This window comes from Heterocephalus glaber, unplaced genomic scaffold (genome assembly GCF_053883595.1).
Source record: "Heterocephalus glaber isolate CG9 unplaced genomic scaffold, H.glaber_assembly_v1.0 deba00001532, whole genome shotgun sequence".
NCBI lineage: Eukaryota > Metazoa > Chordata > Mammalia > Rodentia > Bathyergidae > Heterocephalus > Heterocephalus glaber.
In genome coordinates, this window is record NW_028258330.1 from 10,565,664 (window position 1) to 10,591,931 (window position 26,268).

The 26,268-nt window shown below is 38.1% G+C and overlaps 1 long non-coding RNA gene across 7 annotated transcripts in view; it reads left to right on the forward strand.

The window, feature by feature from the left end:
* The window catches only part of LOC110348336 (uncharacterized), an 86,369-nt gene extending 61,248 nt beyond the window's left edge, over positions 1-25,121 (forward strand). For 5 of the 7 annotated variants that reach the window (XR_002393480.2, XR_015441962.1, XR_015441960.1 and 2 more), the window contains 2 exons: positions 1,318-2,799; positions 23,849-25,121. This is a non-coding gene — a long non-coding RNA (uncharacterized LOC110348336). The remainder of the gene's footprint in view (positions 1-1,317; positions 2,800-23,848) is intronic. The other 2 variants (XR_015441959.1, XR_002393479.2) reach the window with 2 other exon arrangements.
* The last annotated feature ends 1,147 nt before the right edge of the window (positions 25,122-26,268 follow it).

Consider the following 26,268-nt stretch of genomic DNA (forward strand, 5'->3'; position numbering starts at 1 on the left):
CAATGACTATAACATGGGTATCATAACCCCAGGCATCATTGTTTACTTAACAGGTGATTAATAGGTTAACATGGATTTTATTGAGAATCTTCTGTATGTAATGAGACTCAGTAGGCTGGGTCAGGGTGATTAATAAAAATTTCCTGTCTTTAGAACAAGGTAAAATTAAAAGAGAAGTCAAACAAAGTAAAAATGATTAAAGATAATTTACAAAAATCCTATTAGCAGAAACCAAGGACAGAAACCTGGACTGAAAGGGTCAGAATTAGTGGAATGGCTACTAGGACACTGAAACTGCTCTTGGAGAATGACTATGAATTTTCAACTTCTAAGAAAATGGGGGACCTTCTGGGAAAAAAGTACAAAAAATTATGAACAATGAGATGGGCTTCATGTGTTTGGAGAAATGGTAATTTCTTTAGTAGAGCTGAGGGTCATTCTCCCAGGGAAAAGTAGAAGGAACTGGAGCTGGAGGTTTGGGTGACATGGTGGATGACCTGAGGTGTTATGATAAAGATGTTATGCTGGAAGCAGTTTAGAGCCAAAGGATGTGTGAGAGTGATGAAAAGTAAAAGAGAGAAAACAAAAAGTCAAGCAAGTGTGAGTTCCAGAATAGCCTGAGCCTTCGCTTTATTTGCAGGATGAGCTCTGAAGCATAAATTGCAATTCACTCTATACTCCTAACCCTCACTGAGCTGTTGGGTGAAGCCATATTGGAAGAGATGTAAACTCTGCTACTCTTTTGACTCTCTTTGTAGCTGAGGCTCTTCCTATGCCCAGGGACAACTCTCTGAAGATAAAATATATGAGTTTTAGTGGCAAAAACACAGAACTTGGCCAAAGCTGGCATACAGGTTGTTCAAAAAAATGATTCCAGAGGAGCTGCAAAAGGGTCAACTGTATCTATGATGCAATGATAGTGGAAAAAGTGAGACAAAGAACAATAATTTCCAAACTCCATTTGCGGGCATATTTAATTATGTAAAGATTCTATAAATATTAGCAATTGGGATGGTGGTTGTAAGTTCGAAAATTCCGGGATAACCAAAATTAAAGACCTTGTTTGCTGCAGAAATTCTCAGATTCCTTGAGTTCCTGAGAGGCAAAGACAAGATAGAACATTTTCAAGCTTATTAACCAGAGCACGAGTTGGAAAATGGTTGATTTGAAAGATATTAGGAGTTTGCATTGACAGAACTAAGGGGATGAACTAAGGCCAGTGGCAAAGTTGGTGTCTTTGCAAAATGCCTGGTGTCTTAGAACTCTATTGAAAACACAGCCTGTGTTAAGAAAGGATTTTTATTTTTTGGATTCCAGGCATACCAATATTTGGCTTCTTGATTCCAGATCAGTCCAGCTGCCTCTTCTTCATCCTGCACTGTATACTACTAGTCAAGAGAAGTGCAGAAGAAAGGAGACCCTTCTGACCATTTCCAAATTCTGGATTCCAGACAGTCCCTCTCTAGTTGCAATGACCCTCTCCTACTTCCCTACCAAAAAGGTTGCTGTTATAGCAGGATGAGTTTAAGAAATAGAAGCAAAATAAATGAACAAATAAGCACAAAATAAACTTCATCTACCGTTTCATATTGTAAAATTAATTGACTCCTAACAGCAAAGTTATGGGCAGAGGGATAAGACTAAATTGCACTATGGTGATACAAGGTGGAAATAGTTAATAAATTGTTAAAACAATAAGGAGAAATAATTTCTTGGAATGTGGGAGTCAAAGCCTGTAAGAATGTAACATATAGTAGGAGTTTCTAGAAAATGGATACCATGAATGTATCTCTAGCCACCAGCCATGGAATGAGCCTTTGCCTTATTGCCTTCTGTGTTAGATTAAGTTGCAAATATATTTGGAAACCCAGTGGAATTATTTTTAAGTTTTTTTGCAATGTTCTTTCATAGGGGAAATAACGTAGAATTGAATATTCCTACAACACAAATGGTTCAACTCCCAAGGCCACCAGCTTAGCAAAACAATCTCTGCTGGGACTGATTTTTCTGCCTGGGGTGTAGTTCAACAGAATTATTTTTAAACAGAAAAACTTCCAATTCAAAAGTCACTGTTTAAATGAATAAGTAGATAGTTGAGGATTCATTGATATGCACTTTGATATGACAGGAAATGGAATTGGGTTTGAGAAGACATCTCTCTGGTAGGAGAAGAATTGTTTTGAAGAATAGATTTCAGTAAGGAGAAAAATCCTCAGGAAAAATAATCTCATCTTCTGAGAGCAAATGTACAGGGAATCGTCTTAGTTTTGTAAACTGCTTGTCTTTACTTTTTTTCTTGACAGATACAGATAAAGATAGACTGCTTTGAAGGATGACTTATAATTTAGGGGTTTAGAACCCTTAACATTTGACCCAACTTTGAAATTCTACAATATTTTTCCTTCACTTAGAACACATTATTCTCAAAATGTAACATGTTCTCCATTTATGAAAAGTAATACTTGAAACCACTCTATCAGTTAGGTTTAATCAGAGAAGCAGAGTCACTGGGGTTATATATATTCACATTTATATGGATTTGTTACAGGGATTTGACCTATAGAGCTCATGTGCAGTCTCTGTTAAATCTGTTTTTTTTGCATCTAATCTGGAGCTGGAGTCTTCAGGACAGACACGTGCAAAATTCAGGCAGGTGCAGAACTGGAGTTCTTTGCCATGTGCTGAGTTCATGACTGGCCCAGGAATTAGAGAAGATGGTGAATGATCCTGTGGAAAGTGGAACAATTGCAGAACCAGCTGCTGTCCCAAGGCATCCTGAACCAAGAGGTAAATGACAAGGTGAGTATCAAAAGCATTTTCCTCAATCTTCCAAGAGTAAAAGTAAGGAGGAAGAGCCTTACCACTCCTTTCCAACTCTGCAGAAATATGTTGGGTGGACCATCCTAACCAGAAACAGAGGAAGTGAGTTCCTAACCATGCTGCAGTATCACAGAACCATCTCATTGACATGTATGAAAGCACACTCTTAGCCCAATGTATACTGTGCACCAGAACCCAAGAGATTGGATGATGAGAGGCAGTGGTTCCAGAGACCTCAGGCACTTGGTGTGGCCAAACCCAAGATCAAGCTCACAGATTCATGAGGGCATCAATATTACACAACTGTTACAAAGATCCATTTTGTTTTTTCTTCCTCATAACTGCTTCTCTAATTTTGTCTCCAAAACCAAGGAATAAAATATATACCTCTAACTATGGTCAAACACACACACACACACACACACAAAAACACACACACAGTAAATCAATATGATGATGTGAAAGGCAGATAGATATATTTAAGTTGTCTGAGACATAGCAGCAGTTTTTTTTTTTTTAAGAAACATTTCCAAAAATTTCAGTTTTCCTCTAGAGGTTTAGGATCATAGAAAGTCCTAGTTTCCTTTCCTGGTAAAATGTTTGTAACATATTTTCCAGTATTGTCTCAAAGTAATGGACTATGTGAGAGAAACAAGATCTTCAAAGGGAAGAACTGCTGAATTAGAGGTTTTCTTGTTGTTTGTTTGTTGGTTGGCTGGTTGTTTTGTAACACAACCCATTTATAACCAAATCTCTTTGCCAGGCAGTATAATTCATTGGTGTACAATACAGAATAAACCTGGGGTGTTTGTAGCATGAAGACACAAAAGCCAAATTAGAAATTAAGAATCCTTTGTAGAACAAGAAGAATACATATAGATCACCCAGTCATGGTACAGAATTTCAGGCATTTGCAAATATTTCATAAAATGATTGTGTGTATTATACACGTGTGTATGTTTTGTTAGTGTTGTTAGTGCCCCTTGATGTGAGAATGAGTGAAATAATTTTCTGAGAGGGGATGGGGGCCAGGGAGAGCCCTGAACTTGGTTTGAAAGTGACCAAGACCTTGAAAATACAAAAGAAGGAACTGGTAGGGGTACATTATGGTGGGATTAAAGAAAAGAGAATAACAAGGGATAGTCTGAATTAGGAAACTAATAGGAATCTAGGCTGATTGACAAATCTGAGTTAGGGTGACATTTGTATTGTCAGGAATGATTTGAAGAAAATATTAGATGACTACATGAGCTAGCTAACAAGAAAGAAGTTCCAGAAAACTAGGGACCGAAGAAGTAGGGCTAAAATTCAGCTAATGAAGAAATAAAGGATCTATTTAAGGATGCTTCTTGGAAACAGAAAAGTAAGAATCTATAGTGTTAAGCAGAAGAAACTGGCCCTCAACCCACTGAAAAGTAACATAAATCCCCTCCAGTATTTGCAAAACAGGCATGAGGCCTCATTGGCCATTCCAGAAAGCCTTTTCTATCTTTGAGGAAGCACTAGGATAAAAGGCTATCCTTAAGGGATGGATTCTAATTCTCCCATAATAATATACTATATGAAAGAAGCAAGATCTTCATCTTTCTTCTTATTAAAGGTAAAATCTAGTTGAACACAACATATTTATTTTCCCAATGTGTCCATGCCTATGTCCATGATTGAGCCTCCATTATATCGTCCATCTCACTTGCTCTCTTCCTGTTTAGCACTGATACTCTTCTCTCAAGAGGTGGAACCCAGGTTCTCCCCACTTTATGGTGGGTGTGGTAAAGGAATAGAATTGATGCTGTAGAAATTCTGAGTCAAAGACATGAAGGGAATGTAAAGCAATCAAGGTGTTAGGTAAGAAGTCCAGCTGCTTGAGGCTCCCAGACTGGAAGGACCCTGTGAGGAGACAGCATATTTGGAAAAAGATACACCAAGAGTTCCAGCTGTTCTGGTGCAGAGGTCAGACATGTGCAATGAGTTTGGATGATTCTAGCTCCCAGCCTTGGGCTGTCCCAGTTATTCCCCCTGCAGCCAGGCCTCCAGCCTCTTAGTCCAGGGCCCAGACAGACTCCCTGAGCAGACTGAGCTGTCCTCAGAGATCTCTGTCAAAATTCCTTAATCATAGACTCCATGAAAAAATGCTGAAATTTTGTTTTATACTATTCAGGTTTGATAATTATTTATTATACAAACTTTAAGGAATTTTGGGCTACAGGGTGAATATAGGCTGCTAAAAATGGACACATATGTCCAACAAAAGTAGGAGTGATGTACAATAGTATTAATAGTAGGATAGTATTTGTGGTAGTATTTTCAGGGGTAGCAGCAATGACAGTAGTAAAAGTAGTAGATTTTGTGCTAATAAGTAGTTAACAAATATAATTTATGTCTTAAATCTACTCTTTCACTTAATCTTTCAAAAATGAGTGTCCTGATTTTGTTAAACCCAACTTACTGAAGAAAAACTGGAAGTGTAAAAAGTGGAAGTACTTGTCAAGGTGTCTGTAAGCAGGGGAACTGGGATATAAGACACTAGGTGATATGGCTTCAGAGTCTACACACTTAACCACCGGAGCACCTGCATAAAGATTTGGAGGTAGTATTATAGATAGGGCCAGGACAAAGGTGAAACAAATCACAGCTCCACATCAGCTGAAAACCAGGCCTCAAGATGGAGACAAGATGACCAGACCCACATACTTCTTCAAAGAACTGGGCTTAGTGAAGTATAGATAGGCATTGACCACCCTGGGGGTGACCAGAGACCTCTGGACCCACCACCTCCTAGGAAAATCCTTGTTCTTTCCATTCACACTTGCTTCCCAGTTGGACGACAATTACCTAAGTGACTATACTTGTAACCTTATTGGATGTTCATGGCTGTGGCCCAAGTTGTGCCCAGGTGGATTTCACCCTATAAAACTTCTTTGTAAAGTGGGGTCCTTGGGCTACCCACTCGGGACCCCTCCTGCCCCTCAGGAGCTTTCCTATCAATAAATATCTTCCTACTTTTAACCTCCGTCATTCCTAGGACTTATTCTTCGATTACTAGAGAACAAGAACTGGGTGTGTCATACAGTTAACAGGTTGGGAGATATAATATTTCATATTTCATATTCCCTGTGACAGTAGTAGAAATCTTAAGAATTCTTACTAGACATAATAGCATTTGGTTACAATCCACAGAGAATTTCTGCCAACCACCATGCTAAGGCAGTGTAGTGTGGCTGGCTGGCTTGGTGTTTAAATGAGCCCAGTGGCCTGAAATCATCTACTTTTAGGGGCCAAAGAGGACAAGTTCAAAATTTAGTTTTGCTCACTCATGAATTTGGAACTGATTGTGGAATAGAGTTCATAAGAAGGTCATCACAACCCTGATAACCAGAGGAGTGGACAGGAGTATAATAAAAATAGTAGTGTAGATTACAAATTAAGCACAAATGCTCCAAATCACAGGTGATCTGTGTGGCCTGAAAGCAGTCATTCATGAATGTCCTTTTATTTTAAGCGACATTCTCAATAATGTAGAATAGCACTGGAAGAGAATCCAATAAAGTTTCAGCCTGCAGGCCTACTTTAAAATTATTATTATTAATATCCAATGATTCAATATTCACTGTGAGTCACTCATAATAATTTTCAGGAGCAGAATAAAATTAAGTTCTTTTTCTCATTTACTAGTGCAGCCTTCCTAAATTAAAGCAGATGCAAATGTGTGGCTTGCCCACACACATTCTGATTCTGCTATCAGATATTTATCTGACAAATCAAAGCTTCCTCAGGAACTGGCATTTACTGCAAGATGAAATCTGGGAAGATGGAATAAGAGATTATTTTTTTCTCTATAGCCTATACAGGTTATTTTTAACTTTCCTCTACTGTGCTATCTCTTCTCCAACATCACCTGTTTGGTCTCTGCAGTGCAATTTGGATTTTGATTAAATTACGAACTTCTACCTAGCAAGTGCTGTCCTGAAGAAACTATTTTATACAGCCTTCAAACAGAAACCTTATATAGAAAAAGACATATAGGGGGAAGTAGTATGACTATGTGGTAGGCACAGTGGCTCCCACATCTCTGCTCTTCTTCATCCTTGAAACTTAAGGTCAGTTATTCCCCAGATTAAATATATACACAAATCTAGCAATGAAACTTGATTGGTTGGTTCCAATACTAGTGACCCTCCATCTTGTTTCTGTCATCCTCTGAAACTACCATCTTAAGAGGGAGTCTAGGAAAGTTTCCACTCCTAGATCAAAAGGCAGCCATTTAGCCAAGTCTATCCTTGTTTCATATGTGGTATGCTGAGAAAAGGATGAACTACTGCTGCCATCATCCAACCACGTGCAGAAAGTCAACGAAGTGAGAGAGATGGGTTGGGAGATCATTGAAAGTTAAAAAGAGCCTTCATTCTGGATAGGATCACTGAATGACTGAATCTCCACTAGATCACTTGCCTCCAGACATCTTGCTTTCCATTTCCTGACTTCTTGTTTTAAGCCAGTGTTAGTTAAGTCTAATATTATTTTGGCCAACTGCATTCTAAATTGTATAATGTTACTCTGAGTACAGAAATAAAGACTTTCAATAAGAGTAATATGTAAGAAACCTGAATAAGAGTTATATCTCAAGGCTGTACCACCCCCTAATGTGCACCCAAAACCTACTGTAGCTCTTATTACAGTACCTTCTTCACTCCTGGGGCAATCACATATATTATCAGTTAATCAAAATAACTTTAGTGTATAGAATTTTACTCAGGATATAATTAATAAAGCCCATGAGTCTTAGCATATTTTGTGGGGACAGTTGTATTGCTAGATGGTGGAAAATGTGGCAGGATAAGGGATCTCAAAATCATTAATGAACATCTGGGAGAGAGAGGAATATAATACAGTAATCAAGATAGTAGAAAAGAGGCCAGTTTTAATCAGCTGTGTGACATAAGATATTTTTACTTTATGTAAATTTCTTTACCTCTTTATGCCTCAATTTGTCTATTTAAAGTTGAAAATAAATTTATTGTTTGCAAAATTTGATCACTGTAAGGTTTAAATTAAGTAATATTATTATTACAGTACCTAGTACATACTATTCATTACATAAGGTATCTTATTCAATTTCTTCATTGCATGGGCGAAAAATCCAACAGTCAAAATGTAAAAGAGGTGAGGTTTACTTTGACTCACATTTTAGCAGTTTTACTCCCTGTGTGTTTAGCAGCATGGTGGAAGAACCTACCATGGAAGAAAGCTGCTCACCTTGTGGCAGCAGCGAAGAAGGGAGTACTCAAGGAGAGAACTATACACACTAGGAGGTCATGCTCTCAGTGACCCATCTCTGCCAATCAGGCCCTGCTTTCTAACATCACATTGAGCTATAGAGCCCCCATGATTAAATCAGCTTTCAAAAGCCCCACCTGTGAGCACATGAGATTTTTGAGCAAAATCTAGGTATAAACTATAACATTTTGCCTCTTCTCCAAAAACTCATGCCCATCTCTTTATGCAAAATGCATTTAGTACTTCTTTAAGAGTCACCAAATTCTTAACAGTGCCAGCACTGGTGAAGAGTCCAAGTCCAATGTTTCTTCTGAGACTCAAAACAAATGCTTAGGTGTGAGCTCCTGTAAAAATAAAAAAGAAAGTTAAATGCTTCCAGCATAAAATGGCCCAGGGTAAACACTAGCATTCCAAAAGGGAAGGATAGGGAAAAGGAAGCCAGTGAGAAAATTGTGAGCTCCAGACAGCTTATAGGTTCCTGCCCCTACAGCATTACTGGTGGTTGCAGCCCTCATAGCTTCTCTCTTGAGGTGGCTTTGCTCACTGCCTGTACATTTCTACAGATGTTCCATGCTCTTGGATTCTCCAACTTCCTTGGGTCTTCATTGTACTTTTGCTTCATTCTCACAGCTTCATCCACTGTCATTCCAGGGGCACACTGTCTGGCCTCCCAGGCCTTCCTCTGAAATCTTGGTAGAAGCCTTCTTGGCCTCACAGTTCTTGTATTCTGCATGCCTATAAAACTAGTACCATGTGGATGATGCCAGTGTCTACTGCCAGCTCCTTTGAATCATGGTTTCAGAGGTCTCAGTGTATCTAGATGGCTGAACACTGTGAACTGAATTTAGAAAATCAATTTCCTTGGCAGCCTTTCTTGAGCAGAGTGCTTAAAGGTCTCTCTTCTTAAAGCAAAGTCTTTCACTTTTGCATCCTTGAGCCTCCAAAGAATGGGATCTTTCTGATTCCTTATATACTCTCAAGGCATCTTTTCCATTGTCCTGATATAAATCTTGTGACTTTATTTTTAAAGCTAATATTTTCAGCAATCAAGCTCTCCTCCACGAATACTTTATGGGAAATCAAAATCACTCAGTGGTGCAATTTGCTCTTGATTCTCAATGTAGCACAGTTACAAATCCCCAATAGTATCTATGCCAAAGCCTGAATATTGGGCTCTCTTGAAATTTCCTTTGCTAGATTAATTTGACCCCTTTCCTTAATCTCAGTTTCCCTAAAGGACATGCATAAAATGCAGGCAATATTTTTGTCAGAGTGTAACACACATGGTCTGGAGTCTACCTGCCAATGGAGTCCTACTTCCAAGGAGGATCCTTCTGAGCCTGGTCTTTATCATTTGCCTTTTAAAATCAGTATTATGATCTTCTGAGCTCAGACTAGATTCTCCTACCAAACTCAGCTTGGTAGCATTGTAGGGCTTCTCTAGCTGATATCTCCAAACCCTTTCAAACTCCTCCTATGAGCCAGTTCCAAAGCCTTCTGAATCACATGGTCAGGTACAGTCTCAGCAATAACCACATGTCTCTGGTGCCAAACTCTGCCTTAATCACTTTCCTTATAATTGGGACAAAATATCCAACACCAGAAACTTAAAGGAGGAAAGGATAATTTTGACTCAACATTTCAGAAGTTTCAGTCTTTGCATGGTTGACTGCACATTGGAAAGGCCTGATAATGTGGAAAACTTCTTACCTCATGGCAGCCAGGAAGCAGAGAGTGAAGGAAGGAATCAGAGAGAAAGACAGAGACATCCTGTCAGGTCATGCTTCTACTGACCTGCTTTTTCTGGCCAAGTCCCATCTCCTAACTTCACATTTAGCTATAAAGTGCCCATGATTAAATCACTCTTGAAAACTCCCACCTCTGGGTGCATATAAGACATAAATGACAACTATGGCTTTAAGAAATCTGAACATATTTTCTGATTAAGTCATGATTCTTCCAGAATTAATTGTCTATCCTCTCATTTCCAAGTAAGGATTGGCTCCTCCTACCTCCTTTCCTTTAAGTCTCTGAGATTTGCTTTGGGAACTTTCTCCTACCCCATCTTTGTTTGTGGTTGCCTTGACTTGATTTCATCTTTATAATAAAAAAACAGCAAGGTAGGGGTTATAGATGGTTTCATAATGCTCCTTGTCCCAGTCCTCACTTCCTCTTTGATATCGACCTAAGGACAAACAATCCTAAGTCCCCAGTGGGGCCCCTTTAGAATGTAAGAAAAAAGTACATGAAAGCATTTCTAAATGAACATTGACTTGTCTTAGGCTCATGGCCCAGCTCTTCATAACTCTCTTGTCTCATTTTCTAATTTTGTTTGTGTCAGAATTGGTAAACAGGAAGCTAATGGACATAATATGGCCTGAGAGATGGTGTGTGTGTGTGTGTGTGTGTGTGTGTGTGTGTGTGTGTGTGTTTATGCATGGGTGTTTCAAAGATAGATTTTGTTCAAAATATTTGGTCGTGTAATGTACATGCTTTTGTGAAGCTTGTGGTCTCTAATTTAGTTCTACTGGGAGGGTGGTTCAAGGTCCAATGTAGATCCTGTGGGAAAGCAAATTCCTGGTCCCTCTAAGCCCTCTGAAGCAAAATCTCTGTCCAGAGCCCGGGTGCTTTCTATATGAGCTGAAGTTTGAGAGCCACTGCTTTCTTTTGCTCACTTCTTTACTTTCTATTCTCTTAGCTTCAGGCTGTTTCTCTCATGTTACTTATAGTCAATTCACTTTATGAGCCCTGGTGTAGACTCTAAGTCTGTGAGTAATGTTTATTCTGCCACCTTCATGCCAGTCAAAAACTCACCATGTGTTTGCTGTACTGGTATTCCTTAGCTCAATGCCAGGCACGTTAATAGACATCAGTCCAACTAGGAGCCAAAGTAAACTAAGCCAGGTAACTCCAGCAAGGAGGAAAGGCTTATTTGCATTTTCTTGAGAAGAAAAAGTACCAGAAAGTTAGAAGAGAAAAACCCACTGGATAAAACTAATCAGAACTATAAATGTGAAAACAAAAGAGTGTGTGGGATTTGAGGGTGGGCAGAAATTTCTGCAACCTGATTAGGCAGATAATTTTATCTAAAAGTGGGTAAATGGTGTGGTACATTATACTTTGAAACTTTAGCACATATTTATTTCCAGAGTTTGTGTCTTGCTTCAGTGTCCCCTCCTCCTCCCCCTCACAACACACATCCAGGGATGGTGGAAGCTATTGTTCTGGTCCCTCTTTCACATTCTTTGAAGTACTGTCATCCAAGAAGCTTCTAGTTTTCAAAACAACCTTCTACAGGCTGTAAGGAGCAACCATTGTTCTTTAAAGACATTTATAATTTAATTAATAAATAACTATTTTTAAAAAAGTCTCAAATAGCTACACATATCCAGGGAAGATCAAGTGTTTGCCACACAAGCAATCAAACAAATAGATGAACAGGAAGAAAATGACTCTGGAACTGTAACTGTTCTATTATTAACCAGCAATCTGCATATTTCCCCCCAATTAGTGCCTAGAATGGAATCTGAGTCAGTTGAAACCTAATTACTGGCTTATCACTCTGTTGATTAGGAGCCCTACAATAGTCCTTGTGCCTGCTTCATTTGCATACACTATGCAGCCACCACCCAGTAGGATGTCAGTCACTGCTTCACCAGAAGTCTGGGCTGTCGCTAGAACTTTCTGCAGAGTTGTGCAAAACATTCCCTGTCACTCTGCTGAGTAAACACATTCTGTCACTCACATTCCTTATTTAGTGAAGATGAAAATATGTCTTTTGCATTGTCTTTTTCGGGAACTATTCCTAGGTATGTATGATGAATTACTTTGGGGTGGCTTTTTTAATAGGATTAAGTATGGGGGAAGTGAGTTCTCAACTTGGTATTCATCATCTCATTAAACAAAGATATAAATAAGCAAATGAAACTTTGAAGGAGGGCAGTCCTATCTTCCTAACTACCCTGGGAACAGATCACACACGTATTATTACTCTGTCATCTAGCACAGAGTTGGCTGGCATGGTATAAGGACATGAATATTGGCTTGACTTTTTCCCATTGCACTAAATGTGGAGGAATCCAAATGACCTCCTTTAGAAAGGATTGCATCAGGAATTATATTCTTAGCTGTCATATTCATTAAACTTTTCAGTGTCTGTTTGCCTCCAAGCAGCTCTTGCTACCATGCCCCCAAATTTAGTTCCTCACACATTTTAGTGAGAAAATTGAAGCTGATGGAGAAACAGAGATATCTTACTTTCCTACACCTGTCCTGGTGATGTTCTAGATTTATATCTTCCATTTAGTCTTCACCTGGTCTTGGAAACTGTTGTTATCATCTCTGCAAACATGCCTACACACTGGGGCCATAGATACAAACAGAGAGAAGCATTTGCCGTGGAGTAGAGGTTGGGTGGTGTCCAGGGCATGAGAAATGTCCCAGAACATCAGATACATAGGACTGTTTGTGGCCTGAGTCATAGCCATTGTCCAGCTGAACTTCTGGGCAACTCCCTCATCCTGTGAATGTGGTGGTCCAACTGGACCACATGTAGCCTTGCTATCCTCTTTTGGACTTGCCCTGACCTCAGTTTCCCTTAAACATAGATGCACTCCATCCTTGCTTTAGCTCATTCAATCCTACTCTTCAGAACTTTGATAAGATATTACCACCTCTGAGAAGTCTTCTCTGACCTCTACAGACCATCTAAGAGTCACTCTAATGTACACCTCTGCACCTTAGAGCCATCTACTCCAAAATCCCTTTGAGATATTGATCCTATTCATGCTAAATAGCTCATCTTCTTTTTGTCAAGTCCTGCATGTATATCATGACCCATTAAAAGCAAGATCTTGTCTTTTGCATCCCTGGGATTCCTAGCACTATACACAGTATCTATAACAAGAGAGAGACCTAAAGTATAATTCACTAAGATTTAAGTAGCTATATAGTCAAAAGTCTCGAGTTTGCTGTTTCATAGATGTGCTTCAAAATTTACTTAATCTTTTATAAGTTTAAGGGTTTTTGTTTTAGTTTCTTAGAGAGCTTTCTAAACAGTATCCATTTGTTTTCTATTTTGCTAATGACCCAAAATAAAGACATTTAAGTCATGCATAGAAAACTTCTGCTCAAAAAGAAATTATCTCCCTGATAAGGTCATTAGGAAGGGTTTCTGAGAAAGGTTGTGGAATCAAATTCCTATGAAAAGTTTTACATCCATCTTGTGTTAGCTTAGCAAGAATCTGCATAAAGACTGAAGAACAGATTATTTCTTTGTAATCCCAAGGCCATTTTTTATACTATATAGGACTTGAAAGTGATCTTATAATTCATCCATTTAACCCACATCATTTTATAGATAAACAGAAGTCTCTTGATTTGTAATTTTTGTGAATGCTTTTGTAGAATCATATACAAAACATGCCATTATCAGCAGCAAACCAGAAATCCATGCTCCTTAGCAGTAGGGAAAATGAGGAGATGCTGTCAAAAATGCTGCCTTTGGAGGTTGTAATTTTTAACATTTATTTTGAAGAGAGGACTGTGATAAAAGAATATGGGCAGTGAGGAAGGCTGCAAAATGTTTACTCACTTAAAAAAATTACAGTGCCTATCTGGAAAACAATATAGGTATTTTATCAAAGGAAATGTATTTATTTAACAAAATGTGGACTTTTATAGAGAAGTATAGATTTTCTTACCAACAGACCTTAGAAAAGAAGTGGCTCCTAGGAGCACAGTGTAGAGCATAATACCTTGCAGTCATGCAGGTGCACATTCTTGTCATTTTTTTTGTTAAGGGTTTGGGGGATGTAATCATAGTTATTAGCTGTAATCTTGCACAAGCAATCGGAGACCTGATAACGTCTCATTGGAAGGCCTGTACAGACTGTGCATGCAATAAAGTTCCTTCCCACAGTAGCTAGTATTTACACTATTGCTTCTTTGCCTTTAGAGTGATGATGGAAGACTTTGTACATTGAAAGAAATATTTAATAAATTTGATTCTTATTTTCTATAACTTTAATTCTGATACACTGAGGTGTCTCAGGCAGAAACATTTGTGGGTGATTTTTCTCCCTGTCAGGACAGCAGGGAATCCAGTGGGAAATAAAAATCATCTCAAATTGCTGGAAAGCCAGGCAATGGCCCACTTTCCAGTAGATTTTATAATTCTCAAGACTTGAACATTGTGGTTACTGTGACCCGGAGATGGATCTCAAAATAACCCATGCTCCTTTGAGTTGTGAGTAATAAAATCCTCTTTTGTGGTGGAAGAGGAAGATCTGACTTATAGGAAACTTTCTCTAAAAAGGCAGTTTAATGTAGTTTCCAGTACCTAAAATAAAGTGAGATCAAAGTATTGATTTGCAGGTGATTCCTTATGGAGAACAGATAAGAATGAATAACAATTAACATGTCAGATTAGGGCTTTCAGAGGACTTTAACATAATTTATTCCTTTAAGTAAGGTAGATGTTAGCCTAATTTTCATTTGCTCTATTAATTTACTTAACAGAAAAAATTCCTCCATGGAAAGAAAAGATTGTATTTTTGTTTTTTCTTCTTGAGCTATTCCCAAGCCCAAATCAGTGGCTATCAATGGGACAAAAGTCTGGGTTTCTATGAGTGAAATTCTGTAATCTAAAGCCATGTGCAAATCTGATCCACTTTCTGGTGAGTTCCCTATGTAGTTTTTTCTCACTGGTAGAATCAGTTGAACACAGCAGTTTAGGTAGTTTGTTGATTGTCCCATTTCTATTCTGAAGTTTCCAGCTGCTATGGGTTCACAGTATGGACAGGGCTTGTTCTTTGACAAAGAGTACAGAGAAATAACCAGAATACTACTGACTGTAGCATCCACCAAACTGCTGAGTGGCAACTTCCCTGTAGGGCATCAGTATAAAAGTCTATTTTCCTGGGCTTTGTGGATCTTTCATTTTATTCTATTAATAGACACTGGACTCTTCTTTAGTGTTTGATGACTGTGACACATTCTCAGTAATAAGCTCACTACCTCCACGTAAACAGCCCCATTGGAGGGCCTCTGTTCCCTGTTTTTTGTGCAAGAAGGTACTCCCAGGCAACCCCTCCACAGTTCCTGGCCCTGCCTGCTCTGAGAGGAACCACAGTCTCCCAGGTATTCCTCTCCAGGCCCAGGAGTATTTCCAGCCCCACCGTTTTTGGGCTGTAGGACAACATTGGCTAGATTGGGTCCTGAAAAAGTCACAACCTGAATGACGACTCTAGAAATAGGGCTCTGCTTGTATGATCTCTGGACCTCACCCTTTCTTGCTCTGGTACTGCAGCCAGGATGGAGCACATGGGACCCACCAAGAGCAGGAAGGTGGCTCTGATATTATGGGATCCCACATTGCATGAAAGGTGTAAAGTTCAGTGCAAGCCACCTAGTAAACCTATACTTTTTATCTTTTTAATCAAGGACTGAAGACTTCAAGTGGCATCAACAGCAAGGGAAATTATGACTGTGGAAATTTCAGAGGAGGCTTGGAGTGAGAGTTTCTAGTCCTAGGTCTGAAGATCAGTGGGAGAAATTTTATATCAGGGCCTCCATAATAAAGACAGAGGACTAAAATGTTAATTTCTTTTTCCCTACTTCCTTCATAAGTATCTTTTCATCTGATTAATAATCGACTCTGGGTTGGTTTTTTTTTTTTTTTTTTGCCTATTTTTATGTTTACTCATCAAAAGCTTCAAATTTCATTATTTCTGGGAGCTGGAACCTGTTTTTGTTGAGCTTCTGAAATAGAAAAACTGGAAAATATTTTCTTTGGACTTAAATTGCCAGACACAGGAGAGCTGTTATGATCCTAAGTTGCATCTAGTTTGGCTAAAAATAACGAGGCACTCAAAAACCAAAGGGAAATATAATTTTCACATCATCTGGCTGAAAAGTTGCTCTCACCTCTCATTTTTCTATCACTTGTGCAGAATCATAGCTTCCTGTTGTTGCAGTTAAATATGTAGTCCCAACGCAAGGTCATTTTCTATGAAGCAGATGAATATAAGAAATTTCCACTGCAGAAAGTACTGAAGGTGAAATCTAGTCTGCACAGGATGGTAATACTGTGGCTATGATTTTGGAAATAAGGAAGGATTTTGGCCCATAGGATCTGCTCCACTACACTACGTACTCTGACTCACAGGGGCAGATGAGGCTCCTGTGGAAAATTTCCAGTGTCCATGAGATTGGCTGTAAAAATCCCTCTGAATTGGTTAGAAACTCTGATCCTTTGCCAACGCTCTCCACAGGCAGGATAAAAGTAATCAATTTGTGAGAATGAAATTGAAGATATAGAATAAAGCTAGATCCTTGATCTAGACATGAGCAGATTACTTTCCATCTTTGGGGTTATTCAATTAAATTAAGAATGTTTTTTGGCTTTGTCATTTCAAGCAAAACTGGCAAGGACACTTCTGAATTCTCTTCAAGGTTAAAAATATGTATGACACATCCTAATCTTTGCTGTATCCTTGTGAGCATAAAGGAAGTATTCTATTATTTATGTTTATGTCTCCTGATATAATTCCTTAAACTATTCTTTAACACTCAGTGATAATTGCAGATATGTTGACTCAACCCATGATATCAAAAGACTAAGACAGGAAACACTGAGAGGCCAAGTGTTGGGGTTCTTCAGGGGAACTTTTCCAAGTTCAACTACTATAAGGAAGGGGTGCTGGTCTCATCTCAGGATGCAAATTTACAAGTGGTGATCATCTTCAGAAACTTTCTGTTTGGAATATGTTGCCAAAGTTTATGGAAGTGCTTAACATATGTTCCTGGAGTTTGGAGTTGTGCATAGAGGGTTAAGGGTCTTCTGATAGTCCAGTGATTTCTGAAGGCCAGGGTTCCTTGAAAGGGATCCATGAAGCAGGCTTGGAAAGCACTGTTTAATAGTGCTGTTTTCTAAATTCTTAGAGACAGAAAAAAGACTTAAACAGTTCCTATGACTCCATGTGTAAAACCATGGAGGTTAATGAGGTACAAGAGTTGTGAGGATCCTAGCCAAATAGTGGAATTTCTAACATGGAAAAGAGTTAGAAGGGTGGATGCTATGGTCCAAGGACCAAATAAAGTTTCAACATAGCTCTTCTGAGTATTACCCATAAGACCCAGAACCAATCTGTATTCTAGGCTGATCAGACTCCCAACAACCTCACCAAGGGTATGGCGGCAAGATAACAAAAGACAACACAAGATTTCTACTGCATAAAGGGAGTTCCCAGAATGGTCAAAGCTCTTATCAGGCTGAGATGCTGTCTCCTGGAGCTTGCCTTTATTTACTGAACACACAACTTCTTGAAGGTGTAAGGGGTGGTGCAGGGAACAGTGGAGTGAAGAGCACTTATGCTAGCAGCGTCCTAGCAACAAGAGAACAAGACATTTTAGCAGAAGCAGATCATTGATTAATGGGAAATTTGTTTTTTTCCCATAGATTAATCTTTGCTTCTATAGAAATTTTCTGTCATGTTGTCCTTAGCTGCAATATTGTTTTGAAATATGACATCGCAGCATCACAGATCACTGAGACCTCTGCTGTGACCAGTGGTGTGGGAGTTCTTTGGTTCCCATACACCAATTGCTGGCTCTTCAGGCAAGCCACTGTGGGCCAATAGGCAGACTCAGACTTTTAAGATAAAATACCAATTTATATATTTGCAGCTCGCTTAGGGTGGTCTCCAACAAGCCTGAGTATCATGTCAAGAAAACCATAAATATCTACTGGAAGACAAGCTATTTCAGATGGAAACCAATCCACTGAGAGCAAGAAGAAAGATATGTCACCTTCATCATTTATAATGACCATGTGCAATAATTAAAGAGATGCTAGATATTTCCCTTTTCCACAAAGAAACTAGAATATACAAGAGGTGGGAGAAGGAGAGATCTTCACACAGTTTATGAATATGAAGTATTAAACTGAATTAGATTAAATTCCAAAAATTGAAAGTGATTAGAAAAGTCATGAAATTAAAAAGTTCAATGGGGGTAAGAATAGAGGATTTAAAGGGTTATGATGAATAGCAATAGCTTAAAAAAAGAGAAGGATTGTTATGGCTTCCCACTGTCTAGAATATCAGCTCCATAATGAAATAAATAGGACACACATGTGTAAATACTGAATAGTTTCTCTAGTGTGAGAAACTGAAAGTGTAATTAAGGATACTCATGGATGAAATGGCCTAATAACTTATTTCTCGGATTGAGTTTCCATCGCATGTCATATGACTCTATCAAAATTTAAATTAGGGAGAAACTTGGCTTATGTGGAGTCTGCTAACTAACTGGAGTTATTTTTTCAGATCATTATTTGTTCGATGTTGGTTTGGGGGAGCTTTCTGAAACAAATCACATCCTCTGGTGTCTTGTTGGTGCTTGAGATGCTTTTTTATGTTATACGGAAAAATGTTTAAGTGCTTTTCAGTTTTGTTTTGAGTTCTACTGTATTTAAATACTATTGTAGTTTTTTCCCCCTTGCATTGTTCTTCTTTGAGTGGTTTTAATTTTTTGTATGTGTGTGTGATAATAAAATTATTTAATTTTAAAAAAGTTACCAGATATTTTATTGGTCATTTAGGAACAATGGTTTGTTCTAGAAGTTGCTTTCTATGAAATTCTTTATGAGATGCTGAGTCTATTGCAATAGTCTCAGCTCACTCCCTCCACTGTGCCAAACCTGCTCTGGGTTCTTCGGCCTTAACACTGAGCAGAGGAAATGTCATCTCTCTGATACATGAAACAGTGGCAGTGCTGTTAACTTGTCTTCAAGGTCTTTGTCTCCTTTTTTATCTTCTTTTCTCCCAGGAACTCTTAGATACCAACCCTCCGTAAGGAAAAATGGTGCACATGGCCACAGCTTAACACGTGTCCACTGTTGCCTCCGCAGCCAGAGGGTGACCCCTAAATCCCTCATACAGAAATTCTGGAACCACTGCTTTCTGGATCTAGTGTCCAAGATTCCAGCATAAGCTGTGGGATCCAAGCTGTCCTGCAGGGCTCCTCTTCATGAGAATGATCAGCACCTTGTGGTAGTGGGACAGATAGAGATTATTAAAGGGCATGAAGATCTGAGTTTGGGTCCCCTGGAATTTGGATTTTTACCTGAACATAAGGTTTAGTGACTCCTTGTGGTGCAGAGAGTTCCAAAAGCAGGATGCTCACTGAGAACGGGATGTATAAGACCTGCTAACAAATCTAGAAATCTGTGTCCTTCTTTAAATTTGAAGAAAAACTAATAATTTTAAGTTTTCAGAAAATTTATAAGGATGGTGCAAAAAATTTCAATGTAATCTTTACCCAGAATTATCAATTTTTAATATTTTGCTGCAGTCATTTTCTTCCTTCTTTCTGTTTATTTTTTTCCTTAATCTATTTCACATAGTAGGTTGGGGACCACATGCTCCTTTACTCCCAGTACTTTTACATGTGTCTTATAAAATCTAGGATAATTTCTCATATAACTACTAATCAAAATCATGATGTTCAATCTTAGATATAATGCTTCCACATAGTCTGAACCTCTAATCCAATTTCATTAATACCTTTCACCAAAGTTTTTTTTTTGCAGTACTGAAGGATTTAATCCAGGAGTGCTCTACTACTGATCTATATCTCCAGCTCTTCTTTTAATTTTGAGGCAGAGTCTTGTTAAGTTTCCCAGCCAGAACCCAAACTTGAGATACTTCTGTTTCAGTCTCCTTCACTGCTGGGGTTATAGCAGTGACTACCACACCTGGCTTCTGAAACATATTTTAAAATAGTATCCTGATCTGCAATTTTCAGTTGTTAATGTTCTTTAGATTTTTAATTTGGGATAGCTGCCCAGCCTTTTCTTTGTCTTTTGTAACACTGACATTTAAAAAAGATGGCAACTTTTGTTTATCTGTTTTCTTGCTTATGTGTAGGTGCCATATTTCATGGCTATGACTGCAGCTGCAAAAGGGCTTGAGAGAAAGCAATTCAGCACAAAGAGCAGATCTAAAATTGGAGCAAAGAAAATGTCCAAGGCTCCTTGAAATAGCATGACAATATAACAATGCAGGTCCCAGTGAGAAAGTCCATATCTGAAGTGAAGATTCTCTCAGCCAAATATGGGAGGTTTCAATCCATTGCTTTTTCCTCCAAAAATGTCATCATCTCTTCTCCCAGACAAACTGATATTCTCCTCTTACTATCTTTTGACAGGAATTAAATGAACTCTTGTCTCCATAAATCTCATTTCTCAAAACACACCTCTCAACAGTTGTGAAATATGAGTATCTCCAATGTAGCCAGCTGGTTATCTTATTTACAGGATAGCTGATGGCTCTCTTCTTTTCCACCTCCTGTGAAAGTGTAGGGCACAGAAGCTGGAATTATTCACTTGCATTACTTATTTATTTGTTTGTTTAGCTTATATCACTCTGCTCTCTAATATTAGTAGTTATCAGTATGACTCATTATAGGTCATTAGATAATACAGCAGAAATGCTGATACCTTAAATTGAATTGTTTCAGCAAAAGTTTTGTCAAGAGTTCTGAAGTGTTTAGCAGTGCACTAGGCACCAGGACTCCAAAATTAATCAAGCAGATATATCTCTTGCCTTCCACAACATTATGGTTAAGTGGGAGAGAAAAAATTAAGTCTGCAATTGATAAGACATGCTACAGTGGACCTTTGACTTATGAACTCAATTCGTTCATGAGGGCTGGTTGTAACTCAGGTTGGTCTATTGAAAGCTCAGAGTTCTCCACACAGCCTTCAATGCCTCTCTCGTGTAATTTTAGGCCATACTTTCTTCCAGGCAGATCTCTTAGAGAGGAATTGGCCCAGGATTTCTCAATTAATCCCACACAGGAAAGGATGTGGTAATGTTTCTTCCAGAACTCTTTAAGGGTTAAATCTGTATCTGAGACCATCTGGAAGCACAAGCTGCCAGCATTCAGGTGGTAACTCAAGACTTTGGTAGTAAGTTGAAACTAAAATTCCAGTCATAACCCAAGTTGTTCGTGTGTCTGGCTGGCCATAACTCGAGGGTGCGCTGTATTATGGAGGTGCACCATAATGCTGAAATACAGAAAATGATTTGCTATCCTGATCTCAGGGGCATAATGCCTTTTCATAGGAGGTAGTTTCTTCTAAACTGGGACTAGGAATTTAAGTAGAGGAGGGGTGATGAGGAAGAGAGTGAGTCAGACAGAAGTTACAATCTGTAACAGTCTTAAGAAGAGGGCCAGGGATTTAGCTCAGTGGTTCCGATGCCTGCCTCCCAAGCGAAAGGTCCCGAGTTCAATCTCCAGTACCAAAAAATAAAGTCTTAAGAAGAAAAGGAGATGGGAAAACCAGAGGAATTGAAAGACTTATGTTGTAGGAGTCAGTTGTTTCTATAAACATGCTGTATAAGAAATCACTTCAAATTTCAGTGGCCCTCTACCTTGGTGTTTATTCTTATACCCATGAGCCTGCTGACCTATTGTTTGGCTGACCTACAGTGATCTCCGAAGGATGTTGATCTTCAAACTCTCATTCTTCTGGATCTAGATCTAAGATGGGGATTAAATTCCGGTGTTCTTCAATATGTTTAATTTGAGGAAACCTGGTGAATTTACCAAGCAGTTACAAGTAGCAGTTATCCAGACATGTTCTTCTTGTGACATATCATTGGCAGAAAAAGTCATGTTAAGTAGCAAAAGTAAATTTAAAAAGTCTCTGTTCATGACACAAGTATTAGTATTTGTGGCCAAGTCACAAGGCCCAAAGCTGTGGAGAGGGGGTACATACTCTTCTCTCATTGAAAAGTGGTATGTGAATATTTGTTGAATATAAACCAAAACTATTGTCTTAGTCAATTTTTCATTGCTAGGACAAAAACTGGAACACCTGCAACATAAAGGAGGAGAGTTTTATTTTGGCTCAGATTTCAGTCCATGTTTGGCTGGCTCTGAATAATAAACAGTGTGGTAGACAAATTTGGCCTAGGAAACCCTGCTTATGTCATGACAGCTGGAAAGCTGAGAGGGAAGAGAGGAGACAGGGAGGGGGATATGCCCTTCTAGATCATGCCCCCAGTTACCCACCTCTTCCAACTAGGCCCCACCTTCTAACATCACATTTAGCTATAGCAACCCTATGTTTCAGTTACCTTCTAATTGCCTGCCTATGAACACATGAGGCTCTTAAGGAGACACCTAGATATAAACCATAACAAGCTATCATATATGGTACAGGAAGAGAGGCTAGCACTGAACAATACTGATGATGGGAAGCTGTAAGAAAGACATTGTGGGGACAGACTGACCTATCAACTCATCTAGATAAACTAAGAAAATACATAAGCTAGTAAGACATCCTAGACTACTTTATTGCTTATTTTTTACTTCTTCATTTTTGTAGCTTAAAACAGAAACCAGGATTAGTGAAAGGTTCAAAGACCAAACACATTGAAATGCAGTGGTGGGAGATGAAGCAGATGATTCTGACTTTACTGTATTGGTTGTTTTATAGATATTATTTTGTTTTATAAAACAATTGCTACTATTTTAAGGGCCAGACCTTTAACATTGTGTCTTATAGAATGTTACTAGTTATAGTAGGATTCCTAGATGGCAAGAATCAAAATTCACCTGGATGCTTGTTAAAAGTATACTCCAAAGTAAACACATAATTGCTGAAATCAGAAATTAGGACTGTGCCAGCTTTCTGTCACTCTGACAAAATACCTGGGAGAAACAACTCAGGAGGAAACTTAGATTTTGGCTCATGGTTTTAGTCTATGGTGAGTTGGTTCCTTTGCTTTTGGGCCTGTGGTGCAGGAGTTTTTCATAGTGGGAGCACATTGGAGAGGAAACTGCTTACTTCAGGGGTGCTGAGAAGCAAAGAGAAAGAAACAGGAAAGGGCTAGGATCCCAGTACTCCTTTCAAGGGCATGTCCCCAATGACTTAACTTCTTTCCACTAGGCCTTCCCTCTTGAAGGCTTCTCCACGGGCCTTTAACACATGGGTATTTAGGGGATACTTATCCAAACTATAGCCAGTAGCATTTTAATTACACAGACAGATTATTCTTCTGCACATTAAAGTCTCAAAGTCACTATTATAGGATATTTATAGAGGGCATACAAGTCAGAAAAAAAGGACACCTTCAGTTATGAAGTCAGTGCCCTAACTTTATGAGACGCTATGGTCAGGAGAGTAGATCCTATAAAGATATATTATTTCTGACTTTATCCAACTATGGAGCTTGCAGTCTTGTAGGCTGAAAGTTACATAGAAGCTTCATACCTAAATACTGCAGTATATGATATGAGGATTAAAATAAAGTATTAGATTTATATAATATATAATGTTTAATATATTAAAAAATCTCCAAAATAGTTAAACTAGCTCAATCAAATCTGAGAAAAAGCAGGAAGAAACTTTAGAGTCAGATAGTTTAAAATGGACAGTAAAGAACTCGAAGTTAAAATTAAAGAATCACGGAAAACTATAGTTGGTTTGAGGCAATGAAAGCAGTGGAATTCAGCAGAGAGTAGGGGTCAAGGACACAGGCTCTGGAGTCCAGGGAGCAGGGTAAACACTACTCTGCTACTTATTAGCAGTGTGGTCTTGGTCTAGTCACTTAATTCTAAATCAATTATTTCTTCATTTTTGAAAAGGGGATGGTTGAATGTATCTTGTGCCAGGTTCTTAAAGTTATGATCCCTAAAAGAATCTCACCTCTTACTTTCTGTTTTCTTGCTCTGAGCCCAGCTGACTTTGCTGGAGTCAAGAGACTTCCAAATGTGATACAAGCAGAAGCCTGATAAGCCTTTGTGCACCGGTGCTTTCTTTTTTGGGATGCTGACCCAAGACCATGAAGAAGGCTGTTAAGAAGCAGCCCAAGTGCAAGGCCATGTGGAGGAAGAGATGCAGCCCTGTCAGTCTTTTCAGACCAGATGAGTGCAGCACCGGCTAACTCAACTGCTGAGGGCAGCCACCTGCGTGAGTGCAGGTGAGATCAGCAGGCAAACAAGCCAGCCCACCCACAAGATTATGAAAGTGAATGAATCCTTGTTGTTGTAAATTACTAAGTGTAGGGTTTTATTTTAATGCAATAGATAACTGGAACACATCTCGTAGGTTGTCACATGCAATATCTAATTTCTGATGGGATATGTACATATAAGATAACTAAATAAATATATATATTTAACTTTGAACAGGAATCTAATAAAAGACAGAAGTATATACATATATACATTGTATATGCAAGTCTGTAATTTGTCTTCAGTCTTTTCTTTTTTAATTTGACAATGTATCTCTTGGGGATTTTTTCTTGTCAACATAAAGAACACTGCCTCATTCTTTGTAATTATCTAGTATCCTATTAAGTGGGCGTTCTATAATTTATGTAGCCATTCCCCTGCCTCTGGGTTTTACAGTGCTTCTCATTTTAAAAAAATTATACATCATTCTGTACTGAATATATTTATACACATATTTCATTGCACATTTCTGAATGTAACTGTAATATAATTTCCCAGAAGTAAAATTCTAAGTGTAAGGTATATACACACTTTATTTTGTGATAGATTTTATTTATCATTTTGATATCCAATGATGTTGCAGAAATTTATACTAACATGAAGAGTATATCAGATTGCCTGGTTCCTTTAATCAATGGTTAATAATACTATAAATTATTAAATATTTGGATAATTTCCAATCTGTCTTAAAAAGATGCCTCAAGTTTGTTTTAATGAGTCTTTACTTATTAAGGATTATTTTGAACAATTTTTATATGTCTATGAACTATTTATGATTCTGTTTTCTGTTCATATATGTTGTACATTTTTCTATTGGAGTTTTGTGATCGCATTATTTATTTAAAAGAGTAGCTTATGAATTAAAATTTTACCTTTTGTACTTATGTACTAGGAGTACTTTTTTGTTTTATCAATTCTCTTTGGGCCTGTGTTCATGATATGGTGCTGCTGCCCCACAGAAAACTTTCATTTTATGTAGATAAGTTTATTGGTCTTCCGTATTTTATTTGGATAGCTTTATAGTTTAGCTTTGAGTATTTAAACAGTGGCTCCATCTGAATTTTTTGATGGAACAATTTAGATAGAGATTCACTAAATTAGGTTTCCAAATTATGGTTCCAAACACCTGACTAATTTATCTCAATTCCATGCATTGAAAACTCTATCAGTTCACATTGATTTAAAATCTTGGTTTTAGGAAACACTGAATTTAAAGTCATTTTTGGTTCCATTCCCTTGCTTTCCCTTTTTTCTATTTCATGCCCTTCTCCCAGATTGGCTTAATTGTTGTAGCATCATAGTCTTGTAGACTTAGGCTAAAGAGTTACTCATTTTCTTCTCAGAATTGTATTCATTATTTTTACATCTATCTATTTCCCTAAGAAGTTTATACTAGTCTACTCTGAAAACGTACCTTTATAGGAATTGAATGCCATCATAACATAGGAAACATTTCTCACCACCTGTAAGTATTCTTAATGTCCCCTGGAACATTTTCTAAAGTGTCGTCAGTGGAAGACTCATTTTTTTTCCAGAAATGATAAAATTCCTGCAAAGATCAAGCAGGCCAAGCGTGAGGGGTGATGTTGGACAATACTTTGCTGATCAAAACCAAGACTGAGGCTGAATAAGAATGCTATGCTTGAATATCCTTAAATTAGTTTCAAGAATTTTTCCAAAAAAGGTATCTCAAATACTTCTGAACAACCCCCATGCAACATACTCACAGCCTATCCCGCTGACCACATTGAAAGCATAATAGTCAGTTGCATGTGTACATTTAGCATATTCATTTAATCATAATCAAAATGGCAAAATTAATGCAACCTAATAAAATATGCTTGCCATCTTAATAAAAACAATACAATTTCATATTCACTATGATTATAGTTATTTAAAAATTGGCATGTTCATGATAAAAATGCCAAAAGAACATCTGATTAAAAGGGAGGGATTAGGAGAGATTTATTTTTCTCACTTAAAAATCCAGTTAATGCTGTTATAGCAATGTTTACATAATAAAGAAAGTTAAAAGCTCAATTGCTTTATAGTCATATCTCTTAAAGAAAATTTCTGTGAATAATACAGCATTAGGATAAGGACTTTGTTATTGCTGATGGATAGAGGGGCATCATGCTATAATAG